Source organism: Lepus europaeus, chromosome 17 (assembly GCF_033115175.1).
Source record: "Lepus europaeus isolate LE1 chromosome 17, mLepTim1.pri, whole genome shotgun sequence".
Classification (NCBI taxonomy): Eukaryota; Metazoa; Chordata; class Mammalia; order Lagomorpha; family Leporidae; genus Lepus; species Lepus europaeus.
This window is the reverse complement of record NC_084843.1, coordinates 82,671,895-82,680,889: the sequence shown is the minus strand read 5'-3', so window position 1 is coordinate 82,680,889 and position 8,995 is coordinate 82,671,895. Positions and strand designations below refer to the sequence as shown.

The 8,995-nt window shown below is 48.1% G+C and overlaps 1 long non-coding RNA gene across 3 annotated transcripts in view; it reads right to left on the bottom strand.

The window, feature by feature from the left end:
- Nucleotides 1-8,598, bottom strand: part of LOC133775706 (uncharacterized) — a 30,945-nt gene extending 22,347 nt beyond the window's left edge. For 2 of the 3 annotated variants that reach the window (XR_009868303.1, XR_009868301.1), the window contains exons 1-2: nucleotides 7,997-8,278; nucleotides 7,859-7,899 (exon numbers count right to left, since the gene is read on the bottom strand). This is a non-coding gene — a long non-coding RNA (uncharacterized LOC133775706). Of the gene's footprint in view, nucleotides 1-7,858; nucleotides 7,900-7,996; nucleotides 8,279-8,570 lie in introns of those variants that run through there. The other variant, XR_009868302.1, reaches the window with a different exon arrangement.
- Nucleotides 8,599-8,995: the final 397 nt, after the last annotated feature.

Sequence of the window (8,995 nt, the reverse complement as noted above, 5' to 3'; positions counted from 1 at the left end):
GGCTGGAGCTGTACCAATCCGGAGCCAGAAGCCAAGAGCTTCTTCCAGGTCTCCCACGTGGATGCAGGGGCCCAAGCATTTGGGCCATCTTCTACTGCTTTCCCAGGCCATAGCAGAGAGCTGGATCGGAAGAAGAGCAGCCAGTACTAATACCAGTGCCCATATGGGATGCAAGCACTTCAGGCCAGGGCTTCAACCTGCTGTGCCACAGCACTAGCCCCCAAAGCCATCCTTTGAATTCTGATTTTTTTCTTGTCTACCAGCATGTAGTACAATCCTTTGGTAATGCTGGGCAGCAGCAGACATGGCTCCCAGGACTGCGAGGGCGACAACCTCCACTTTACTGTGTGCTGTGTTGCTAAGCTAAGAAGTTTGGCAGATTACGTATATTAAATGCATATTTAGGGGCTGGTGCAGTGGCACAGCAGGTAAAGCTGCTGCCTGCAGTGCCAGCATCCCATATGGGCACTGGTTTGAGTTTTGGCTGCTTCACTTATGATCCAGCTCTCTGCTATGGCCTGGGAAAGCAGTAGAGAATGGCCCAAGTCCTTGGGCCCTTGCACCCCTATGGAAGACCTGGAAGAAGCTCCTGGCTCTTGGCTTCAGATCGGCCCAGCTCTGGCCATCGTGGCTATCTGGGGAGTGAACCAGTGGATGGAAAACCTCTCTCTCTGTCTTGACCTCTCTGTCTGTAACTCTGCCTCTCAAATAAATAAATCTTAAAAAGGGGGGGGAGGGCTGGTGCTGTGGTGTAGCAGGTAAAGCCACTGCCTGCGGTGCCAGCAGTCCTGGCTGCTCCACTCCCAAACCAGCTCTCTGCTATGGCCTGGGAAAGCAGTAGAATATGGCCCAAGTCCTTGGGCCCCATGCACCTGCATGGGAGACCTGGATGAAGCTCCTGGCTCCTGGCTTTGGACTGGCTCCACTCTGGTTGTTGCAGAAATTTGGGGAGTGCACCAGTGGATGGAAGACTTTTCTCTCTATTTCTGTCTCTCCCCCTCTGCCTCTGCCTCTCTGTAACTCTTTCAAATAAAATAAATAAAACTTTAAAAAAAAGGGGGGGGGGACCTAACTATATGCTGTTTACAAGAAACTCACTTCACCTCCAAGGACATACATAGACTGAAAGTGAAAGGATGGAACAAGATATTCCACGTAAATGGAACCCAAAGGAACACAGGAATAGCCATACTTCTATGAAATAAAACAGGTTTTAAATCAAAAGATATAAAAGTGAGGGGCCGGTGCTGTGGCATAGTGGGTAAGGCCACTGCCTGCAGTACCAGCATCCTGTGTGGGTATGCCAGTTCAAGTCCTGGCTGCTCCACTTCCAATCCAGCTCTCTGCTATGGCCTGGGAAAGCAGTAGAAGATGACCAGGTCCTTGGACCCTTGCATCCATGTGGGATACCTGGAAAAGGCTCTGGCTCCTGGCTTTGGATCGGTGCAGCTCCAGCCGTTGTAGCCAATTGCGGGGGGGAGGGGGGGTTTAAACAGCAGATAGAAGACCTCTCTCTCTCTCTCTCTCTCTCTCTCTCTGCCTCTCCTCTCATTGTGTAACTCTGATTTTCAAACAAATAAATAAATCTTTAAAATTAAATTAAAAAAGATGTAAAAATAGGTCAGGAAGGTCGGTATATAATGGTAATGATTCAATCCAACAAGACAAAACAAAACTTGTAAATATAAATGTGCCCAATACTGGAGCAATCAAACATGTAAAGCAAGTATTAACAGACTTAGAGAGAGACACTAATACAGTACCAGTAGGGGGGCTTCAACACCACAGTTTCAGAAATGGACAGGTCTAGGCAAAAAAAAAAAAAAAAAAAACCAATGGCAGAGTTACATTGCACCATAGATGAATTTGATCTAACACACATCTACAGAACTTTCCGCCCAACAGTTCTTGAATACACATTCTTCTTAAAAGCACATGGAGGAGCCAGCACTGGGGTGTAGTGGGTGAAGTTGCCACGTGCGCCTGCGACACTGGTGTCCCATATGGGCACCTGTTTGAGTCCCAGATGCTCTGCTCCATTTCCAATCCAGTTCTCTGGTAATTCACCTGGGACAGCAGAGGAAGATGGCTCGATTCTTTGGGCCCCTGCACCCAAAGAGGAGAACCAGATAGGGTTCCTGGCTCCTGGTTTTGGCCTGGCCCAGCCCCTTCTGTTGCAGCCATTTGAGGACTGAACCAGTGGATGGAAGATCTCTGTCTCTGTCTCTCTCTCTCCCCCTCTCTAACTCTGCCTTTCAAATAAATAAATCTTTTCTTTAAAAAGGGGGGGGGGGAGTCTAGTATCTTTTTAAAAAAATAGCACATGGAACATTATCCAGGATAGACCATATGGTAGGTCACAAAACAAGTCTCAACAAGTTTAAAAGAACAGAAATTGGCCGGCGCCGTGGCTCAACAGGCTAATCCTCCGCCTTGCGGCGCCGGCACACCGGGTTCTAGTCCCGGTCGGGGCACCGATTCTGTCCCGGTTGCCTCTCTTCCAGGCCAGCTCTCTGCTGTGGCCAGGGAGTGCAGTGGAGGATGGCCCAAGTGTTTGGGCTCTGCACCCCATGGGAGACCAGGAGAAGCACCTGGCTCCTGCCATCGGAACAGAGCGGTGCGCCGGCCACAGCGCGCTACCACGGCGGCCATTAGAGGGTGAACCAACGGCAAAGGAAGACCTTTCTCTCTGTCTCTCTCTCTCTCTCACTGTCCACTCTGCCTGTCAAAAATAAAAAAAATAAAAAAAAAGAACAGAAATCATATCAAGTATCTTTTCTGATTACATATAAAAGAACTAGAAAAACTTTAGAAATCACAAACATACATGGAAAACTACACAACTTACTCCTAAACAATCAATAGACATAAGAGGAAATCAAAGGGGTTGGCGCTGTGGTGTAGTGGGTAAAGCTGCCGTCTGCAGTGCAGGCATCCCATAAGGGGCTGGTTCAAGTCCTGGCCATTCCACTTCTGATCCCACTTCCTACTTATGCGCCAGGGAAAGCAGCAGCAGATGGCCCAAGTTCTTGGGCCTCTGTACCCACTTGGGAGACCAGGAAGAAGCTCCTGGCTCCTGGCTTCTGACTGGCCCAGCTCTGGCCATTGCAGTCATCTGGGGGTAAGCCAGCAGATGGAAGATCTCTGTCCCTCCCTCTCTCTCTGTAACTCTGCCTTTCAAATAAAATAAAATAAATCTTAAAAAAGAGGAAATTTTAAAATCTCATGAAAAGAAGGAAAATGGAAACACAGCATAGCAAAACCTATGGGGTAAAGCAAAAGCAAAAGATGGAAATGTACAGTAATCAGTGCCTGCATCAGAAAGACAGAAACACCTCCAACAACTTATCGCTACCCCTCAAGGAACTAGAAAAATAATAAATCAAACCCCAAATCAGTAGGAGGGAAGGAACAATAAAACAGAGAACAAATGACACAGAGACTAAAAACAACAAAACAAGAAGTCAATGAAATGGCCTCCAGCTCTATCCAGGTTGTTGTGATAAGATTTCATCCTTTTTGTGTGACATCATATTCCACTGTATATATGTACCAAATCTTTTTATCCATTCATCAGTGCATGGACATTTAGGCTGTTTGCCTGTCTTGGCTATTGTGAACAGTGCCGCAATAAACGCAGAAATGCAGATGTCTCTTTGTCATAGAAAAAAAACAAAGCCAGTATTCAATAAATGTAAGAAAATCAATACAGGAAGCATGGGAAGAATTTGTCATCTCCCTGTGTCAAAAACAGGGTTTTTTTGTTTTTGTTTTTGTTTTTTTTCCTTTACCTGCTGGTTTTATCCTAAGAATTTCATTCTGGCTTCTCTAATTTCAAGATGTGGTTTTAGTTCCTTGTTGAAATCACTGTTTTCTTTGTGACTCTTCCCTGAGGGGGAAAAAAATCATTCCAGGAGAAAACCCATTATTTCTATAATTGAACACAAAATGTTTGTTCTGTTTCTGTTTGGAATTTTTAAAAAGATATTTTCAAATGATTTTATAATTTGGTGAAGCAAAGAAGTACCCCGTGCACAGTGCAGGTTAGAGGTGGATGATCCATGATCTGATATGGAGACAAAAGCCATTGGCAGGGTTAGATTGAGAGAGAAAGGCTCATACAAATTAGACTCAGGTACACCTGACCATTTAAATTGCTCTTTTCAGCTGTAGCTATAAAAAGCAAACTTAAAAAAAAATGGAGATGAGCCATGTTAATGAACATTAAGTATTCAAAAGTGAAAAAATGTATTTGAAACAGTGCCATGTCCTATAGGCTAGCTCAAGTCAAATTCATAAGGAAGAATAAATATTCAAAAATAGCCATGAAAATCTTGGGGAAAAAATAGGAAATTTTATGGAAAAAATCTCTCTCTCTCTTTCTCCCTCTTCCTCCCCCCTCTCTATCCCTCCCTTCCCATCTCTGCGTTTCACGTATATACATACATAAATCTTTTTTAAAAAGGTAAAACACAAAAGTCCTAATCCAGAATTCCAAAGTAAAACCATCCTTCAAAAATGAAGAAAAGGGGCCAGCCTGGTGGTGCTGGTTTGTGTCCTGGCTGTTCCCCTTAAGATCCAGCTCCCTGTTAATGCACCTGGGAAAAGGACCAGAAGATGGCCCAAGTCCTTTGGCCCCTGCCAACCACATGGGAGACTCAGTCAGAGTTCCAAGCTCCTGGCTTCAGCCTAGCCCAGCCCTGGCCATCATGGCCATTTTGGGAGTGAACCAGTGGATGGAAGATCTCGCATCCTTTCTCTGTAACTTCGCATTTCAATTCATAAATAAATTAGGACAAGGAGAAGAAGAGGGGCTGGCACTTGGCTTGGGATACTGCATCTCATGCAGGAGTGTCTGGTTCAACTCCAGCCTCCACTCCTGATTCTGGTTTCTTGCTAATACACACCCTGGGAGCAGCAGGTGATGGACAGCTCACGTAACTGGGGCTTTGATACCCACGTGAAAAACCCAGATTGAGTTCCAAGCTCCTGGAATTGGTCTGACCCAGCCCCAGACATTGAAGGTATTTGGGGATTGAAACAGCAGATAGGAAATCTGTGTCTCTCTCTCTTTAAACAAATAAAATAAATATTTAAATGAAGAAGAAACACCAGAATAGACACCTCTGAACAAAAACTGTTAAGAACTGTCACCAAAAGATCCAGCCAACAAGAAATAATAAGGAAGTGTTTTGGGCTGAATGCAAGTGATCAAAGATGAAGCATGAAACTGTTAGAGGCGGCCGGCGCCTTGGCTCAATAGGCTAATCCTCTGCCTGCAGCGCTGGCACACCGGGTTCTAGTCCCGGTCGGGGCGTCGGATTCTGTTCCAGTTGCCCCTCTTCCAGGCCAGTTCTCTGCTGTGGCCCTGGAGTGCAGTGGAGGATGGCCCAAGTGCTTGGGCCCTGCACCCCATGGGAGACCAGGAGAAGCACCTGGCTCCTGCCTTCGGATCAGTGCGGCCATTGGAGGGTGAACCAACGGCAAAGGAAGTCCTTTCTCTCTCTCTCACTGTCCACTCTGCCTGTCAAAAAAAAAAAAAAAGTGGAGCGGCCAGGACTAGAACCGGCACCCATATGAGATGCCAACGCTGCAGGCCAGGGCTTTAACCTGCTGCACCACAGTGTCAACCCCTCAAAATATCTTGGGGTAGGGGGAAGCCATTGTAATCCATAAACTATACTTTGGAAATTTATATTCATTAAATAAAAGTTAAAAAAAAAAGAAACTGTTAGAAGGCAGAGACAGCATAGAGGGGCAAATATTTAAGTAAATACAGAAGCACAGCGACTGCCTAAATCCACAATACTATAGCAGACCTGTGGGTTCCAGAGCACAGGGAGAAGACATGCAGCAGCAGCACACAGTATAACAGGTGGTAAGCGGAACGAGGGTTGTGCTTGAATGGTTAAGTTCCTGCACGCCAAGGTAAATTCCAGATGGACTGAAGATTTAAAACTGGAGCACAGTAAAATACTAGAATACAAAAACAGACTCTTTATAATCACCAAGTGGGAAGGACTTTCCAGCTGTGCTTCCAATACTATAGATCCAAAAGTATACAAGATTGATGAATTAGATAAAAGAATCAAGTATTTCTGGCCGGCGCCGTGGCTCAACAGGCTAATCCTCCGCCTTGCGGCGCCGGCACACCGGGTTCTAGTCCCGGTCGGGGCACCGATCCTGTCCCGGTTGCCCCTCTTCCAGGCCAGCTCTCTGCTGTGGCCAGGGAGTGCAGTGGAGGATGGCCCAAGTACTTGGGCTCTGCACCCCATGGGAGACCAGGATAAGCACCTGGCTCCTGCCATCGGAACAGCGCGGTGCGCCGGCCGCAGCGCGCTACCGCGGCGGCCATTGGAGGGTGAACCAACGGCAAAAGGAAGACCTTTCTCTCTGTCTCTCTCTCACTGTCCACTCTGCCTGTCAAAAATAAAAAAAAAAAAAAAAAAAAAAAAAAAAAAAAAAAAAAAAAAAGAATCAAGTATTTCTGCATGGGGGGGGGGGGGGAACTTCACGAGCAAGTATCAAAAGACAGATGCTGCTCTAGAAAATAATGATTTTCAACTCACAAGAAAGCATTATTATCCTTAACATAGAGGAGATAGCTATGGGGCCAGCGCTGTGGCGCACGTTAATCCTCGGCCTGCAGCATTGGCATCCCATATGGGCACTGATTCCAATCCCAGCTGCTCCTCTTCCAATCCATCTCTCTACTGTGGCCTGGGAAAGCAGTAGAAGATAGCCCAAGTGCTTGGGCCCCTGCACCCATGTGGGAGACCAGGAAGAAGCTCCTGGCTTCGGATCAGTGCAGTTCCACCCGTTGCAGCCAATTGAGGAGTGAACCAGCATCAGCATCTCTCTCTCTCTCTCTGCCTCTCCTTCTCTGTGTAACTCTGACTTTCAAGTAATATAAATAAATATTTAAAAGAAAAAAAAAACAGAATGAGAAGAGCAATGGGCCAAGGATGAAAACCCAGAGGGGAAGCAATGTCTGGGGCAAAAGGGAAACACAACTTTGGGAGGGCTCAAGTGGAGACTAGAACTTCAGGACAGGACAGCTCCAAGCTGGGTGGCGCCGACAGCAGCACAGACTTTCAAAGCAGACCATGGTCCGTAGCATTAGGAGCTGCAGAAGGTCAAGGCAGGCAAAGAAAAAGCACCCACTGGCCCTGAGCACCATTTGGCGGCCTTTCCCAGAACTGATCCAGGCATGTGGTTGTGATGGGACAAGGCTGCATTGATCAGGCGGACATGTAAATGAGAAACGCAGACACATCCGCCAGAACCCACAAACACGCTGACACAGACACTTGTGGAGAACTGTTTCGGGGACCACACAGTCCCCCTCTATTCCTCCACATCTTCAAGGTTTTATTCCTGGATCAGGCAGGTCAGCTGTCTACTTACACCTGAAAAGTATACGCACTGAGGCCTGTTGTGACACTATGCCGTCTCCACCAAGAAACAACTATGGCCGACACACAAGGTCTTCACAAAGCTCATGGTCATTTTTGAGTTATCACAAAACCACCCCTGGATTTCAAAGAATTTCTGCACCAAAGCAAACCTACGCTTTTAATACATTCTCCCAGGAACTTTCTGAAGTATCCCCGCACTGCATGCATCTCATAACTGCCATTAAAAAGATCAGAGACAATTTTCCAACAACTTGGGTAACTTTGTAAAATTAAAAACGCTCGCATGTAATTTTGTTGACCACCCTATGTTGATTTGCTCCATTAACTAGATTTTCCTTGTGGTGAGTTTGTATGTCTACTGTTCCTTCTTTGAACTGTGAATCCTTGCAAACCTCATAGAGTCTGCTTGCAAAGTGGGAATAAAGAAACGAAAAACTCACCTGGGATTTGTTCATTTTTCCTCACAGTGGAGTGGGGAGAGCTGACGGAAGAGAAAGGGAGAAGAACGTCATCTGCCTTGGCCCGTATTTCAGTTCCCAGCTTCGCCTCCTACACAGCTCCACACACCAGGTCCTTACCTGTCCACGTGCAGTTCCGATCCGCGGGGAGCCTGCACACGATCCTTTTCATTGAGTGAATGTAAACACTTGTTTCTTACTGATTTATTACCAATTTAGGTTCTGTGACAGAAAAATCAAAAAACGCGGAAAGCAGAGTTTAACAAATCACAGTAATTTAAAGGACGAAACACTATGGCTTTGATATAAACTGATATAAAAATAATAACAATTAAAAAATCCTCAGGTTTATCTCTTTACTGCTAATCCTTTGAGGTCCAAGAAACCTCTGAAAAAAGGGATGGGGGTGTTCAAAGCCAGATCAAAAAATTTTTTTTCAAAGTTTGTTCCAAATCGCTCACAGTTTCTCAAAAGCTCTTTTACTTAATTTTGCAGCTACCAGTGGACAGAACGGAGAGCAGTGGCCCAGAGACCTGCAGCCCAGGGCCGCCCACAGCCGCCCCAGGCCCACTCTGCAGACCGAGACGGGCCCATGTCCCGCCCCCTTCCACTCCGCGGACGCCGGGGGTCCCGCTCCACCCCTCCCCGCACCGCGCGGAGCCCCCTGACCCTCGGCCCGGCGTCCGGGCCTCACCCGCCGCGTGGACCGGAGGCCTGCGCGGGGAAGCGGGCTGCACATGCGCAGAGGGCCGGCGCGCGGCCGCCAGGCTGGGACGGGGCTGCCCGGGCGGCGCGGCTGAGGCGGCCCGCGCGGCTGCCGACGGCGCGGGAAGGGCTTGGCGACGGGCGAGGGTGCGTGTGGCGCTGGACGGGGTCTGCCGCGCGCACGGCCCGGGGCGGTGGTCCGGGCGCGCCCTTCCCGGCGCCGCGGCTTTGCTCGGGGAGCGCGGCCTGGGCCTCCTCCCGCCGCCCCGCAGCTCCTGCCTGGAGACGGCGTGGAGGGAGCCAGCGCGCGGGAGCCGGTGCCCGGGCTGTGTGGCTGGGGGCCGCGCCTTGAGCTCAAACACTGGAAAATAATCTGAGCTAAAATGACCGGCAGCTGGGCCTAGCGTCTGCGTT